The following is a 17,381-nucleotide window of genomic DNA, read 5'->3' as shown; positions in this document are numbered from 1 at the left end:
AACATTAATATATTTCTTGTTTCTGTGCTTTGGAGACCTTGCACTAAACCTTGCCCCTTACTTTTTCATAAGTTTCTAAATCAACTCCTTTTCTATTTTGAATTTTTTTCATGTTGAGTTTATCCAATGTAAGGAGGAATAAAGTGTGAGCTGGAAGGTATGGCAATTAAGTGAATGCATAATAACTTGAAAGTCACAAGTCAGAGAATGCTCATCAACAGTTTAGAATCACATTAGAGTTCTTGTATCAAATGCCACAGGGTTCAGTCCTGGACTCTCTATTCTCCAGCAATTTTATTAATGACTTGTATGAAGGAGTGGATCTAAAATATTAATTTTAAATAACAGAAAATAGAGGTGAACAGTTAATACCCTACTTGATTGAAATGTAGTTCAAAACTGTCTTGATCTTTCAGAGAAATAGCCAGAAAATAACATAATGAATCCTAAGAAATACAAAATGATATTTTGAGAACATAGAAATCAAATACACAGATAAAGGACAAGAGACGGTAATATTTGTGAAGAGGGGAAAATCTTGGGAGAGTAGTTGAATGTGAGTGAGCAAGTGATTTGCTTCCCAAAATAGCCAAATGCAATTCTGGTTATCAAATTTGGATTCAGAGGGAAAAAAACAGATTTGGGGAAGGATAACTAGGACAATCCCAGAATAAGAAACTAAGTCCAATGTAGCGAGGTTAAGGAAATTGTAAATGTTTAGTATTCAGAAGAAAAGAAAGGGGATATGATAGCACTTTTTTCCAGATCCCTGGAATCTCAGGATATCACATGATGGAAAGAATTATTTTGTTTCTTAATTCAGGAGAGAATAATGGATTTATTTTGAAGATAAAGATGTATTCCTTATCATTATAGATGCCAAGGTATGAAATAGTGGCTTTAAATTGTCAGAAAGTAGATCATAATGGAATACACATAGTCCTTGACATACAACCATAATTGAGTCCCAAATTTATGTTGCTAAGCAAGACATTTGTTGTGAGTTTTGCCTTATTTTACGACTTTCTTGCCATGGTTATTAAGTGAATCATTGCAGTTGTTAAGTTAGTAATATGGTTGTTAAGTGAATCTGGTTTATCCATTGACTGCTTGTCAGAAGGTCACAAAAGGTGATCACATGATCCCAGGACACTGCAACTGTCATAAATGTGAGACCAGTTGCTAACAATTTGAATTTGACCATGGGGATGCTGCAATGGTTGTGTGAAATATGGTCATAAATCACTTTTTTCAGTGATGTTACTGTAACTTTGAAGCATTATTAAATGGACTGTTGTAAATTGAGGATTACCTGTATTGGGGCAAATCACGTCTCTACAATAAGAGCAGTTTAATAATAGATCCAACTACCCAAAGTGATGAAGGTCTCTTCCTCCTTTGAATATACCTACTAATGTTCAGGGAGAGCTACACAGCCGTCATCAGAGATTATTTAATTGGATTCTTGCACTGAATAGGAGATTAAATTCAGTGGCTTAAATTGTAATTTATGCACAGATATGCACAAGGTATACCAAAGCTTAACCTTCATAGGCCAATAGATAATCTTAAGACTATCACATTAGAAGTTGCAGATGTACTTGGGAATGTTCAAAAATCATGTGCCAAATAAATGTTTAGATGAAAATGGCAACCAATCTGAGCATTTAATGCAATTTACATAATAAATTGTCTATATGGTCTGACTTATGGTATGCCCTGTGTGTTATGTATGTATGTCTCTTTATCTCTCTACTTGTAAATGAAATTCTATAGCAACAATGAAATCTAACTTTAACAGACCACCATTTAGCAGATTGCATCTAAAATAGGCCAGGTTATGGACTAGACATCTGCCAGACCTCATGTAGCCCCTTAAAAAAACATCATGTCCACACTATTTGAATTAGTCCAGATAAAGCAGCTAAATTAAAATATTCAAGAATATTATTATATTTTAACACACATAATAATTTGTCATTTTCATAATGATGCCAATTACTGCAAATGATGTAGTTTGTACCTTTGTGCAATGACTCAAATAACTGCAAAAATATTCACAAAACCCATTAGAGTTAGCATTTCAGTCATCTTGCAGGCAATGTGCAAGATCAAAGGAAAGACCTATATAACTAGTTGTTCTCCACTGAATAGTATTTAAAACATCATGGCTCTGATCCTGGAGAAAGGAGGCTTTCTCCAGTAATCTGGTTGATTTACTTTGAAAGCTATGCTGGTTCATGCCATCGCTAAATGTTAGAAGTGTATGGATTGGTTGTGATCCAGTGACAATTGTCAATCCAATTTGCCTGAACTGTCCAATCATATTCCATGATTCCATGAGTTGAAGTAGATTTGATTCAGAAATTAAATTGAATCACTGTCAGGTCCAAATTGAAGCTTCCCGAAGCCTTCTCATAAAGCAATTCAGAGACATGGATTTTATCTTTAGGGAACAGGAATACTCCTGTGCCAGATAGATGCTGCTGCTTCCTAGTCATATCATAAGAATCTCATTTAATCTGGATTTAGCTTCACTTATTGAATACCATATCAAGAACAATTGGCTTTAAACTGGGAAATCCTCCGGAATATTTATAATTGTTCCAGGTGATACATTTGGAGAATTTCCATGAGCAGTCAAGTATTTTCAGGTTCTGGAATACTCACACATTTATAGATAAGCTTCGAATCATCTTCTGCAATAATTTGGACATCTATGTTATGTAATAGGTATGTTGTGTCCTGGTTTTGTTCCTGAGCAATGGCTTCTTTTTCATCCTCCACCATCCCTAATTCATCTTGGCTTCACCATGGGACCTACTGTACCTAGAAATCAGCCCTAACATGCCCAATGGGGGAGAGAAAAAAAGCAGATATGACTCATTGGTAGACTTTTCAATTACTATTGTGAACTGAGTTAGAAGCATCAATACTCCACAGGGGGGACAAGCTACATGCTGTGCATCAAACTGGCAAAGTACAATTATTTTGTTTCTTCATCAGTCATTAATAAAATCTTTTATGCCATTGTTTAAGCAAATCCTCCTGTTGAAACTATTGGAGGATTTAGGAATTGTTTTGAAATTTAAGGATCTAAAGATTAATTGCTCTAGTGACCAGATAAATTAAATGGTGATGCTCAAGTCTCCCTGAAGGTTCATGCCTGGATGAAGCAAGGCATTTTTAGTTTTGGAATATTGAACATGATGCCACATAAGAGCACTGGAGATTATACAAAGCAGGAGAAATAGGAGAGTGTTTTTATTAAATGTTCTTCCCCTAAACACATTCCCCAATGAAAGTGGGAAGCATCACACTTTTTATTACAAAGCATCAAGACTTGAAAAGTATATTTCAATACCACATTGGTGTTATTGATAAAGAATGGAGATTAATAGATTTGTTTTGTGACTGTTTGATGGGAGAAAATCAAAGATACTGTGACTCTTATTATTATTTTGTTCAACTATCAGGAATGCAAACCTTGTGGTGACATGTGTTGGTTCTGCCTCCACGGCCCTTATATATGTTAGTGTTATGATCTCAGTTGAACATCTCCACTTGGGCCTCCAGAGTGACACATACTTTCCCAATCATCGATACAGTTTCCAGAGACCTCTAAAATATTACCATATTTGAATAATTATAATTCAAACTTGTCATTGTAGAATGCAATTGTACAAACTTTGTTTACTTCCAAATCAATGTAAATACAAACACAAAAAACATAAAACAAAAAATACAAAAAAAATAGAAAGAGGAGCACATAACTAAGGCAGAATACCAACAAATAGCCCAAACTTTCAAATTGTCAAAAGTCAGAAAAGCTAAGGCTCAGAATGATATAAGACTTGCACCAAATGTCAAAAAAAATAAATAAATCCTTAAACATACAAAAAACAAGAAAAAAGTCAAGGAAACTATTGGTCCACTAATGAGAGAAGATAGCAAGGAAATAATGGGCAGCAGAGAGAAAACAGAGCTGCTTAGATCCTTTTTTACATGTCTTCATGCAAAAAGTTAATACAGTCCAACCTACCAAAAACATAACCGCAAAAGACAGACTAGGAATATACCCCACATTTTTCAGTCCAAAGCTATCACCAAGCAGGAAATCATTCCAATCTCTAATATTTATTTTGTATCTCTATGCTTATTGGATAAATTTCTGATATTTACTATATTTACTGAGTAAATTTGAGAGAGGGTGTTTGGTAAAAGTGGCATGTAAAACTCTGAAAAATATTCATAATAAGCTCCAAGAAACTTAAAAGGGTATATTGCCAAATGAGCATACGTACTGGGCAAACCAATGCTTAGAAGTATGCATGATGCTTGAAATGGGCATGTACTTACCTTTGTGAGCTATTAATATTTTTTGGTAGATAAAGGAAAATAATTTTGGGTAATAATTGTTAGACAAAGGGAAGAAAAAAACCATCTTGGCAAGACTTGAAATCTATTTCTTTTGGGTTTCTTTTCTTAAAGGAAAGTTGGAGCTAATGCACAAATGCTGAATTCCAGTAGCTAGCTAAACTAGTTACCATATTTTTATAGGGATTATTTTCCCATGCTCTTAAAAGTAATGGGTCATACTGTTCCAATGAGGTTGACCCTGCTCCATTAAGCGGATGAATTTGCTTGCTTCAATCTATGGCCATTTTGATTGAAAACAATGAGTGGAGATGTTGCATCCCAACAGTTGGTGTGAGTAGCTAAAGCAGTTACTCAAGTGAGGACAACCATGCAAATGTTCCTAGCAAATATTTTCAAAAGCAATTTTCCCTGGGAAAATTTTACAAAGTGGGTACCAGTACAGTTGCATTCTTAACTGAACAATACAGTAAAAAAAAAAAAAAGACATGTAACAATTTACAGGAGGTTCCCGCCTTTCCTGGAACTATTGCAATTAACATTGTCAGTTAAACTTTAGGGACAAAAAATAGTTATTTTGCAAAGCACAGAGATGGAAAAAGATATCCTACAAATTATTTGTGAAAATATTCACCTTCTTTTGATTTTGTTCATTTGTGACTATTTTCTTGTACAATTACCTTCCATTCTGTTACTATTTTTATCACTTTCCTAGATTACTGATAAAGAGCACTGTTATAGGGACCCCAGCTAATCAAGAATAATTTGGTGATTGTTCTGTACTAGTTTTCATGTTGTGATGTTGTAGTGGATAAATTGGGAGAAATAATTGTAGTAGGTGGCGATAACAACATAAACAAACTGAGACTGTTGCAAGCATTACTGAAATACTGAAGGAAAAGAAAGGTGATTTTTCAACCTAACTGCAAATCTTTCCTCATGACCCAGCTCTGATCAGTTGTGCCTGTTCCTCTTAATTCTTTGTGCAAAACAAGTGCCCTTTTTTGCACTTTAAGATTATTTACAAACTACTGTAGCAAACTTAAAACAAATGCATTTTATGTTTGCTTAAAATCTTTTGCTTTTCTTTGGTTTTCTTGATTTCCTCAAACATTGCTACTGGTAAGAGCTTACAGTCTGTTGAAAGATTCCTTCCTTTTCCTTCCTTCCTTCCTTCCTTCCTTCCTTCCTTCCTTCCTTCCTTCCTTCCTCCCTTCCTCCCTCCCTTCCTTCCTTCAGACAACACTAAGGTCACCATTCCTATGATCCAGGAGTTTCTTTCTGATCTAAAGCAGTTTCACATGGTACTATCAATTAAATTATTTTAATTGGCTGCTGCTTCTGTTGATCTGTGTATGTACCTGCCCAGTTATATCTGCCTGCCCGCCTGCCTGCCCGTCTATCTACCTATCTATCTATCTATCTATCTATCTATCTATCTATCTATCTATCTATCTATCTATCATCTAATTTGTATGGCCATCCATCACACAAAGTATCTCTGAGTGACACAGAATTGAATAAAACAGTAAGTAGATAAAACAGTTACAATATTATAAAAGAATAACAAGTAATTATTAAAATAATATTAACATATTTTAGAATATAAAGAGTGGAATGAATCTATGGGATTTATATCCTATCTGCAGGATTGTAGGGATTTATTTTTCACCTGCAGGATTCTGAAATGGGGTAAAGTGGAACTTCATCATTCATTTGTTCCCTAAGTAGTTAGCAGACAAGCAAAGGCTATCAGTGGCCAAGCTTACTGAGAATCAATGACGAGTTAGGCATTTCTTAGATTTCTCTAAATAAAACATTTGTATTTCTGAAGCTCTTGTTTGATGTTTCCTACAATCAGTGATGACCATGTTTCTTAGATATCATTTAGCAGTTGCAGAAGAATGCAATATAACAACAACAACAACAACAACTTTATTGTCACTTTGAATGTACATCAACTGGCATATATCAAAATGAAATTTCATTGCATACAGCTCTCAAAGGGTCACCACCTCTGATATACACTCCTTGTTTGTGGCCAGCTCAAGTTTCAAAACATCCATTTTAGTCTCTAGGGCAGGGGTCACCAACCCCCAGTCTGTGGACCAGTACCGGGCTGCATCATGCCAGCAACTGGTCGGCACAAACAAGGAAACCCCCATCCACAGGATGCTGCCAGCAAACAAAACCATGCCCCCTCTGGTATGGGGAAAAACCTCTTTCCATTTAACCGATCCCTGGGGACCTCTGCTCTAGGGAGCGAATGATGGCAAACAGGACAGATGGAAATGGAGCTCCATGTGGATTAGCCCTCAAATTAGCTTGTATTCCTGCACCACAACCTCGCCTCCTTTCCTTTTTCTGATCCTTCCATCTTTTCCTTAGAGGGGCTTCACTCCTTTTTGTCCCTGGAGCACACTGCTTCTACTACTGCCTCCAACTCCTCCAAAAGCCTCTCTCCCTTCCTCTGGGCAGTCTCATCCAATTCCTTTGCTCCATAAGCCCCGGACCTCTCCTCCTCCGCCTCCTTTGGAAACAGTCCTGATTTGCAATTGAATCCGTCACTGTGCCAGCAGTCAGATCTTGCTGCCAGCAGAACAATTTCAAACAGCACACGGGACTTTTAACGGTCTCACCAACAGTTCCAAAACAGCTAAAAACTAGCTATATCAGCAAAGATTGTTGGTCGTATATTAGTTTAGTCCCACTTCTTTGCTCAAACACATTAAAACCTTCCTGATCATGTGGCCTATATTCCTTATATCCCTCCAAAACCTTTCACCTTCTAGAGCCAATGTAGCTGCAGCCAATCCAGGTGCCACCATCTTAGATATGTAAAGTCATTACACTATATTTGATTCCTGGAGAACGTTTTTGCATTTCAGACATTGCTGTCATGTTATGTTACCATGCAAAAGCTAGAAACTAGCTATTAAATCATATTGAATTTTTTTAAAAGATCTGAGAAGATTATACATAGTATTATGAAGGTCATTTATTCCAGGAAAGATGAGCTTGCCAAGAATACAAAGATCAAAATTATCTCTAGACTGAGCTAGTATTTTCCAATCAATACATACTTTGGTAACATAACCATTTTATTTTCCAGCCAAATTTAAAAAAGCATTTGTTAGTCTCCTAAGATATTAAGATGTAAAATTCATAGATTTCTCCTCAACCAAAATGATAATAATAAAAGTATCCCAACAACAACAAAATATCGCTTTAATATATTAAAAGACAGAAATAGGGAATCTGCATTTTATAAATGGTAAAAAATAATTAACTGTGAATATTGAAAAATCTTACTGTAGAAATTCTTACATCCATAATTTACCATCTGAGTTCTCTTTTCCTTTGATTGCTATTTATGGCAGGATTTTTGAAAGAAAAAGTGTGTTATAGAATTGCGGAATCGCCTTTTATTGGCTTCCATTTTTCTTCCATTTTTGTCTTTGTTCTTGTCCATAAAACTGTAACTCCATCTCTAATCATTTGATTGATCATTGGGAGAGGGAGAGGGAGAGAAACCCTGCTATATGGAGTAACAAAGCTTTTTGCAGGAGAGGGCTGTTAAGATGCCAAGATAAATGCATGTCTTTTAGTACCCTATTCGCCTAATAGGAATCTAAGTGCTGCTTCTCCATTTTGTAGATTGTCCATGATTATAAATAAATTTCAGATTGACATCATTTTATTATAACCAAAGCATTCTAGTCTACCCAATCAGGTGAATGGCTTCTGGATTCTTTAGATAGGGTACATTTTTAACAATCCCCCCCCCCCAAAGTTATTGCAAGATAAAGTATTCAGATTATTTTGGATGCTTCTTTTTTTTCACTTGTTGAAATAAGTGCCTACTGTAAATTAAGCTTTTGATCATGTGGATGCATAATACTACATAACACTACTACTAATAGTAGCAAAAGCAGTAGCAATAGCAAAAGTTTTCCAAAATACATTGACAATATAAAACTTGCAGAGGGAATCTTGCCTTCCTCTTTTCTAAATGTTGCCTCTCTCCTACTTGGGTTTTCCTTCTTTTCTTTCTTCATCTTGCAAGGCCCATGGATTTCTGTGCTTATGGCAGATGTGGAATAGAACTCCTGTACATGTACCTAAAAACAGTCTATTCTGAGGAGGTATTCTGTCCCTCTGGCAACCACAGAAAAATTGCTGACAAAAATAATCACAGTCATTCATCCAGATGATTAAAGGATACTCTTCTTTCATGGGCATTAAAATGTTTTATTCTATTTCACATTTTTAGTCCACTACAGCAGTGAGTTGTCACTGAGATGGAGGCTGTTCTGTGAGGAAACATTTGTACCAAATGGTAAGTGAGCCATCTCAAAGAGAGAGAGAGAGAGATCAAGGAGGTGTATGCATGAGCTCTTAGAGTACACAGAACACTGCCAGTTTGGTAATGATGAGCATAACTATGAACTTAAAATTGCTATTAGTAAGATATTTATTTCTTCCACTTCTATTCCATCCCAGTCTAAATAATTCTCAGTGACTTACTTAATGAAGAACCAATAAAACATCTATGATAAAGCATCTATCGTAAGTCTTAAAACAGAGTAAGCCAAATAAACTATAGGGCAAAGTTAAGCAAGATAGAAAGAACAATAAGGTAAATATAAAGATAAAAGGCTAAAATTCCCTAGATCAGTGATGGCGAACCTTTTAGACACTGAGTGCCCAAATTGCAACCCAAAACCCACTTATGCATCGTCGGGTGCCGGGTGGGTGTGGCCCATTAGCTGGGTGTGGCCCATTGGCTAGGAGTGGCTATGGTGGTAACAGCAAACTGGGTGGGACTAAAAAGTTCAATCAATCAATTCCAACTTTGCAAGATTTTTTTTTCTACGAGAAGTTGAAATTGACTGATTGATTGAATCTTTTATTTTTTTGCACACAGCGGTGGAGGCCTAAAGCAAAAAGGTTTTATAAAACCCAGCTGCAGGCCTAAGACTGGGGCAACACTGCCTGTGCCCACAGAGAGAGTTCTGAGTGCCCCCTCTGGCACCCATGCCATAGGTTCGCTACCACTACCCTAGATAATTCTAGAAGCTTTGTTTTGAGCATTCTTCTAAAGACCATCAAGGAGATAGTGAAAAAGGAAGTAAATCAAGGAGGAAACAATGGAGGAACTATTGCTGCCACTGCAACTGTGATATCTACAGCTGAGTGTGTATATAGGAACAAAAATGTAATTTAATTGAAATTATTCAATGTAGATGCCAGCCCACTCCAGATAATGCTGGGCAGCTCGCAATGTAAAAACAAAAATAAAATATGATAAATCAAAAACAAAATAAAGGACTTTAAAAAGAACAATAAGAAGGTGGTAGTCTAACAATAACACACAAAACACATCCCACAAGAGCTCCATTAATACTAGGCAAAAGTCTGGGAGAACAACTGGATCTTTAAGAAATGATCAAAGCATAATAAAGCAGTTTAAACAGCCAAAGAAAAAAATTTCACCAATAGATGCCAGGTACCCCAAAGAGTTTGTGTTGTGTATCCACCAGCTTCATCTTTGTAAGAAGTTGGATAGCTAAAGTAATTTATTTGTTAGGTTTATATTCTGCCTTTCTTTCAAAAATGCATGGTGACAAATGTGTCACTCCATTTTTTCCTCTCGCAATAACAGTGCCATTAGATAGGTTGGGGTGAAAGATAATAAATGCTCAAAGGAACTTGCATAGCCAGGCATACACTTGAACACAAAACCTTAATCTCCATGCCGCATCAGCCCTAATAGCATCTCAAGTGAGCAATATAAATTTCAGTTTGTCTCATAATACAGTATGCAGCCTTCTTGGCTCTCCAGCCTCTATCTATATTGAAAGTTATAACTAAGAGTCATCCTTTGTACTAGTTTTGAATTCTCACATGCTGTTTTTCTCTTGGGAACATTAAATTGTCATTTCATCATTTAATCTATTTTGAAGGCTATACTCAGATCTCACATTCTCTTTCATGAACATGTTCTTAGGAGTTTTAGGAGATAGGACTTTGGATTATGTCTTCTGATATGAGTACCTGAAATAAACTAAATGTGAAATCCAAAGGTTATCATCAATTAGGTAAGCTTTTAGTGTTCAAATAGAAGCATAAAATGGTTTAGAGCTTCAACTTTTAAAATACAGTGATCAAAAAGAACATCTTTTCTAAAAGTGGCATGAACTACATGATAGGAGGAGGGGGAAAAGGGATTTGTATATAAAATTAAGTCATGAGGAATGTTTTTATGGGCACAAATTGCCTTTTAAAAGCACTACCAAATTGTATGCGCAAGGTAACTGGGTAAGTTTTTGAGATCTTTTCCAAAAGGAGAAATTTTCTAGCAATTATTTAAAATCAGGAATGACAATAGCACTATTATTACTGAAAACTCCAGGGGATGGCTACTCATCCCCCCCCCCACACACGTTTTCATTACATTCACCTTCTTGGCTAAATATTTCCTGGTTGATTCAGGTCAAGGAACTTTTTGTGACTTCTTCCACCTTGACAGGAGAAAGATGTCAGCAAGGCAAATCAGGATCATGCTTGGCAGAATTCATCTTCCAACAGCTGCCAGGTTAATTAAAAACTTCATTACTTTTACTTTATGCTTCCTTGAAAGATTGCAGACTTTGGTTTTTGAGCTTTTGAGTTTTTGAAGCTGTTGTATAGTTATAATGGCACTTACGTTTTATATATTTCATAAGGTAAGAAGCTCTGCTTATAAATTGTAGAAAAACAAGATATAAATAGAAGGGTTATAAATGATTGGCAGAAGTTTTGAAATTCATTGACTGTTTTTTTTTTCTTTATGCCTCTCTGCATTTCTCTGAATGACCTTCCAGTAGCTACAGGGTGATGACCAGGCAATTCTGAATTTGAACATTGAGTGTATATTATGTTCTTCAAGCTCTGATGCTTTGAAACTCTCTAAATGTGACATATATGTATTGGGCTGTCATTTATTGTGCCAAATCAAGGAACAAATCAAGGATAAAATTTTATTTGAATTCTAGAAAGAAAGGAGGACACTCTTGAAAAGATAATGTCAGAGATCAAATTGAATACTTATGTCACTGTATGATTTCTGGATACTAAATGTTTTGGTTCTCTAGTAACTTGAAGTATGAATCTATGAGTTTGTTCATACCCTCTCTTTTGCATTTGGAATTGCTTCTGGATTCTCTCAGCTATCTGAAAACAGTAGGGTACTAGGAATCCAATAGGATCTTTTTCAGTCAAAGCTCCAAAATTCTCCATATATGGAAGATCATGTTTTCAGCAAGGTAATCTGGCAATAACATTTTCATGCCTCAGAAAGGCTTGTTCCTTGTTGGTGTAGCTAAATCCAGCTCAGTTACATTGTTCCTTGAGATAAAAAAAAATACAAACATGTTTCCCCATACATGTCAGTAAAAATAATTAGTAATAATTTGCTGCCTTTTCATGAAAGACAAAACTTTGTTGAGTTTCCGCATATTAGTGCCAGGAATGTTCTTACTAAGACCCCAAACAATAAATCTTTGTTATGGCTGATAAGGTTCAGACCAATAACAATAACAACCCCCCCACTCTTTAGTTCCAATCATAGCATATTTATTGTACACAAAGAATGGAAAACAGCAAACTAGCTATAGTAAGCAGTTTCCAAATCTGAAAAATAACAAGAACATGTAATGAAATGTTTATACCAACTAAATGAATTACAGAGGCATAATTTCATCCTCTCCTCAAAAGAAAATGGAATTATTTCCTTTTGAGAATAACATTATCCTCAAAAATTATCCAATCCAGAGAAAATTAGCCGTATTTAAATCCCCATCAAATCAATGAAATTTAAGTATTTAAACCATGTGCTTAAGTCTCATTGATTGCAATCATTGAATATACTTTATGAACAGATGCTGGCTGCATTGAAAGCTAAGAATGCAATCATTGATGAGATCAACAAAAGAAAAATGTCTTACTTGGTTAGTACTTTTGCTGGCAGGTGGAAAACTCCATGGAGTAGTTCATTCAGTAGGTCCACACCTAATATACACATATAAAAGAGTGCCTCCCCTGTTTATATAGGGATGTAGGATTTCTGAACATATGGTGGTATGTACGAAAGTGCTGTCTCTGCCTATTATTAATTGTATAAGCTGGGATATTGTGGGAAGGGCCATTTGTGGGACAGTGAAGCTATTTAGAACACTCCTTGTCAAGCTCCTGTAATTGGTAAATTAAATAAGAAGATATCACTAAAGCAACCCTTACAAACGATAGAATTTTAATTGGATTAGTTCAAATGCTTTACTAGTTGTCAGATGGAAGAATGTTGTTATTTTCCTATTTTCTATCATGCACATTTTCAAACAAGTAACAATCAAAGAAAGTCATGAAATGATGGAATGCTTCACAGATTGGTTGACATTCAGAAGGACTTGTTTTGACTTTAATTTAAACTGGCCTCCTGCCAAAGAGAAAAACAACTTGTGATTGTCAGAAGGTGCTCTAAACCTAAGATCTGTTCCAGAAACAGAAGCATCTTTCCATTTCAGATACAGAACATTGTGTTCATATTGGACATATTTCCACTGTAGGAAAATATTTTCCTCTTTTCAATTGGGAATAATATTCAAAGGAAGCAGATGAAAAGGTCTTAACTTCTCTAGGTGCCACATACAGTGGTGAAAAAGGAAGAATAAATACTTCTACCATCAACAAAGATGTGAGATTAACCAGTATAAGAACACATAAGCTAAATTACTATTATAGCTGAGATTTTGGAATTTTGGAAATTGAAGTTCAGTCACATCTTAAAGTGACTGAAATTGAGACACACAAACCTAGGGTGAGAGGGAAAGGAATAGATTAAGAGATCTAGAGGTGCAATAGCAAAAACTATTGGAAAGCAGATTGGAGAGAGAATATAGATTGGAAAGAAAGATTTCTAATTTCACTAGCTTATTATCCCCATTTTTGCTGTTCAAAGCATGCTTTTGCTTCTGTGCACTTGAAACATTAAAATCAATTTAAAAGATCCCACTTGATATGCTACAAGTTCCAAAACAAAAAAGAACACTACCTACCATTCCACACAAAAGGAAGGAAAGGTGTGACACTTAGGATACCACCTCCCTTGCTGAAGAGAAGAAGTCAATCCACCAACCTTTTATTAATTTCCTAGAACATAAAACAATGTTGAAACGTACCTTGGAGGTCTTCTAGTCCAACCCCCTGCTCAAGCAGAAGACCCATACCATTTCAGACAAATGGTTGCTCAGTCTCTTTTTGAAAGCTTCTAGAGATGGAGCACTTACAACTTCTGAAGGTGAGCTATCCCATTGGTTGATTACTCTAACCAGGGCTTTTTTTGTCATAGAACGCCCAGAACGGAGTTCCAGCACCTTTTTTGGATGGAACCTTGTAGGGAGGCAAGGCGGGTTGTATAACATGTGTGAGTTCTGGCACCTTTTTTTTTTTTTTATAAAAAAAGCACTGGCTCTATCCGTTAGGACATTTCATTTCTGTCTGTGTAGCCTGCCTTCTGAGGGAGAGGTACAAAGTCAACAAGCTAGCATTTCCCTTAAAAGATCCTGAGGTACCTGGGAGGAGCAGTAAGGCAATAATTCCATCCAGTGGAGAAAAAGCCATGAATCTCAAAGCAAACAAGGCATCCGCAGCTTTACGGCTGTTTCATTTACACTACTTCACCTCAGATTTCTGATTGTGTTCCTGTTCTAGGAACAGAGGACTGGAGCCAGAGCTGTGGTCTAACACATTTTGAAATGCCTTAGAAGAAATGCCTGAATGATAAAGAGATAACAATGGGGAGCTAAACAGAGGGAGACAGACAGGATCCTGAAGAGCAGAAGAAAAAGTCTTTTGCTGACTGCAGAAAATGCTACAGAATAGAAAACTAGATAAGAGGAACAGAATGACAGAAATGAAACAAGAGAAAAAAATAGATTCGTAATGCATATTAAAAGGAAAAGTAAACAACATGTATTTTGTATTTCTAAAACTTAATCAAAAGTGGCTCTTTTGTCAGTTTGAACTGTGCCTGCCTCTGAGGATATTTGGATGAAATGAAAGTCTAGCTACCTATAATAATTGCCACCAATGTAGAAAAGCTTTTCTTCTCTCAAGCTTGCAAGGCAGGAGGTTTTGTGAAGTACCACCTGAGATGGCCTGTTTATCTTTTAGGGGAACATATTTAATTATTTCAAAAAGAAAGAATTAGTTAATGCGGAATCCTGCAGATTAAAGATTGAGGCTACACCACAGTTGCTTGGAGGCTTGTGCAATTTGACTACTCATGCTACAGTGTGTGAGCATCTCATTTTTATTGCATAGAAAGATAGAGGGGGGGAGTGTAAAAAACAGAGAAAGAACAAAGAAAATCCCACAAAGGCAAAGGAACTGCCTTGAATAATTTAAGGCACTTCCTGCATTTCAGGCTTCAGATTTTTTGTTCCTTTATATACCTTTGAGTCCACAGTGGGCATTTAGTTTGTCGATGGTCAGGCTACAACCATAATCAAATCCACAACAGCAGGGAAGCGGACCAGAAAAATACATATTTATTATTAGATTTAAGCTCTGGGGAGAAAAGAGAGAGGAGTGAACTATTGTGAGAAAAAAATACTCTCTTGGTTGATTTAATATAAATGTATCTTTGAACTCTAGCAGGATTGCTCTAGCTGGTCAGTATCAGATTTGTAAAGTGGCATTAACATTTGTTTTCCCTATTCCCAACATACATGTATAACATAAACAAAGCTTGTTGTTTTCTTCACTGCTGACTGAAGACTTTCTGAAAAGTACTCTGAGAGGTTTTATATGATAATATATGTTATTCTTTATAATGTTTCCATCTTCCCTTAAAACATTAACAGAATCCACGATAGGCTGAGAATCAGAGTCTCCACAAGATAATTGAAAGTCAAGCTGAAATTAAGTTAATCAAGTAAAAATAGTAAGCAGGGGAGGAAGCAGGGGAATCTTTTACTCAAACTTTCTCAAACCACCAAGTAAGTTACCTAAACGTAATTCACATATCAAAGGATAGGATCTGTAAACACAGATAGTTAAATTAGGTCTCCCAACAGAACTGAATGTTCACAAGAATAAACATCTAGTTCACACCCAAATACCCCTCAAGTGTCATCCTAGAATCAGCACATAGATACTTCCACACCCAGGACAAGCTCCCTCCCTTATTTAACTATGTTGCTGTATCCCATTTCTCTGCAACTGCCGCTAAAGGCAAACCCTTTTGCTTTTAGGAATAAATATTTCTTCTTTCCTCACAGTTGTCTGGATTTCATTTTTATTTATTCTTGGGCAACCCTGCCTTGAGTTAGAACCTCAAATTACACTGGATCGAGCAATTAAATAGTGTATATTTTAAAAAGAGCCAAAATCAACATCATAACTGACCAGAACTTTACCTTGTAGGTGGAAATGAATTACAATATTCTAGGGAGGGTCACATTCAAGTTGATTTGCTGTTAGAATTCACTATAAATGTTTACGACAGGACTTTTCATTCTCTTTTTCTCTCTTCCACTCTTTTATTTTCCTCTTTTCTGCTTGTCTGCTTTTGACCCTAAAAGGGATATTCTGAAGGAGAATATTAGATTTCAAGGCAGAAAAGCCTTTGAATGAGATAAAAACTTTCTCACAGACCTTCCACTGGGTAGTTAAGTGAATTTCTTGTAGGTTTGTGGAGAGTTAACCTCCATAATCCCAGGACCACACCATTCTAGTTTGATTCAGGAAGCTACCCAGTACAGCTGCTGCATAAATCTTACAGTCTTCTCTAGTTTTAGTTTTCTACCAGTGCAGGTGCTAGATTTCCCTTTACTTCCACAAATCACCTTGCACAACAGTACTTTGAAGTGCTTACTTCAACTTTTACCTCTCTGATGCCCTTCAGATTGGTTAGACTGATTCTGAGAACAGAAGACCCAATACTTCTGGAGAACAGGAAGCTGGGGAGAGCTAGTGAACTTTATCTGGCAATGATTCTCCAAGTTTTCAAAAAGAGAACTCTAGCATATCATTATCAGCATATCTCTTTTACTAGAAACACTGGGCATTTGACTGGGAGCAGTCAGCCAAACATCTCTGAGTACAATCAGTAACTTTTCTCCATTGTAAAGTTAAAAGGGGTGAGATGGGGAAAAGAAAAGGTTGAATGGAAGCAGGAGGCTTAAGAAACATTTGTCAAAACTGAATCTGTAGAAGCCATATAATCTGTTCAATTTATTTTCTTTCACAACAGTTCCACAGGCATATATTCTTATATGGTGCATAAAGAGTCTTTCTGCCTTGTGGATCAAGAGCAATTCAAAATGTTATCCAGGTGCTTTTATGCTGCTATTTTTTTATGTTACTCCAATTCTGCTGAAATTGGTAGGCCCTTTGGGCCTGGTTAATGCTTTTTTATCAGATTAGGATGAGTTTATTACTCACCATGTGGCAAAATGTTATATAAATGCTTGTGACATCAGAGAGGTGTTAAGAATTACTTGAGTTGCCATTCTGATGTGTGTATTGGTGATGTAGTTTTTAATATTCTAATAGCAGCATGTTAGTGGTAAGAAATTTTAGAACATAGAATAATAGAGTTGGAAGGAACCTTGGAGATCTTCTGGTCCACCCTCCAGCTTGAGCAGGAGACCCTATACCATTTCAGACAAGTGGTTGTCCAGTCTCTTTTTGAAAGCTTCCAGGGATGGAGCATCCACAGCTTCTGAAGGCAAATTGTTCCATTGGTTGATTTCTCTCATTGTTAGGAAATTTCCTCTTAGTTCTAGATTGTTTTGCTCTTTGGTTAGTTTTCATCCATTGTTTCTTGTCTTGCCTTATGGTGTTTTGGAAAATAGACCAACCCCCTCTTTTTTATAGGAGTCCTTCAGATATTGGAACACTGCTATCATGTCTCCCCTAGTCCTTCTTTTCATTAGACTAGACATACCCAATTTCTGTAA

The 17,381-nt window shown here is 36.2% G+C and overlaps 1 long non-coding RNA gene across 1 annotated transcript in view; it reads right to left on the bottom strand.

Moving 5' to 3' along the window:
* LOC120301242 overlaps positions 1 to 12,451 on the bottom strand; it is a 60,563-nt gene extending 48,112 nt beyond the window's left edge. Inside the window, exon 1 of the long non-coding RNA XR_005554847.1 lies at positions 12,366 to 12,451. This is a non-coding gene — a long non-coding RNA (uncharacterized LOC120301242). The remainder of the gene's footprint in view (positions 1 to 12,365) is intronic.
* Between the last annotated feature and the right edge of the window lie 4,930 nt (positions 12,452 to 17,381).

This window comes from Crotalus tigris, unplaced genomic scaffold, assembly GCF_016545835.1.
Source record: "Crotalus tigris isolate CLP2741 ecotype Arizona unplaced genomic scaffold, ASM1654583v1 scf7180000024372.1857965, whole genome shotgun sequence".
NCBI classification, from domain to species: domain Eukaryota; kingdom Metazoa; phylum Chordata; class Lepidosauria; order Squamata; family Viperidae; genus Crotalus; species Crotalus tigris.
Note: the sequence above shows the minus strand (reverse complement) of the source record. Positions and strands in the feature narration are given on the sequence as shown.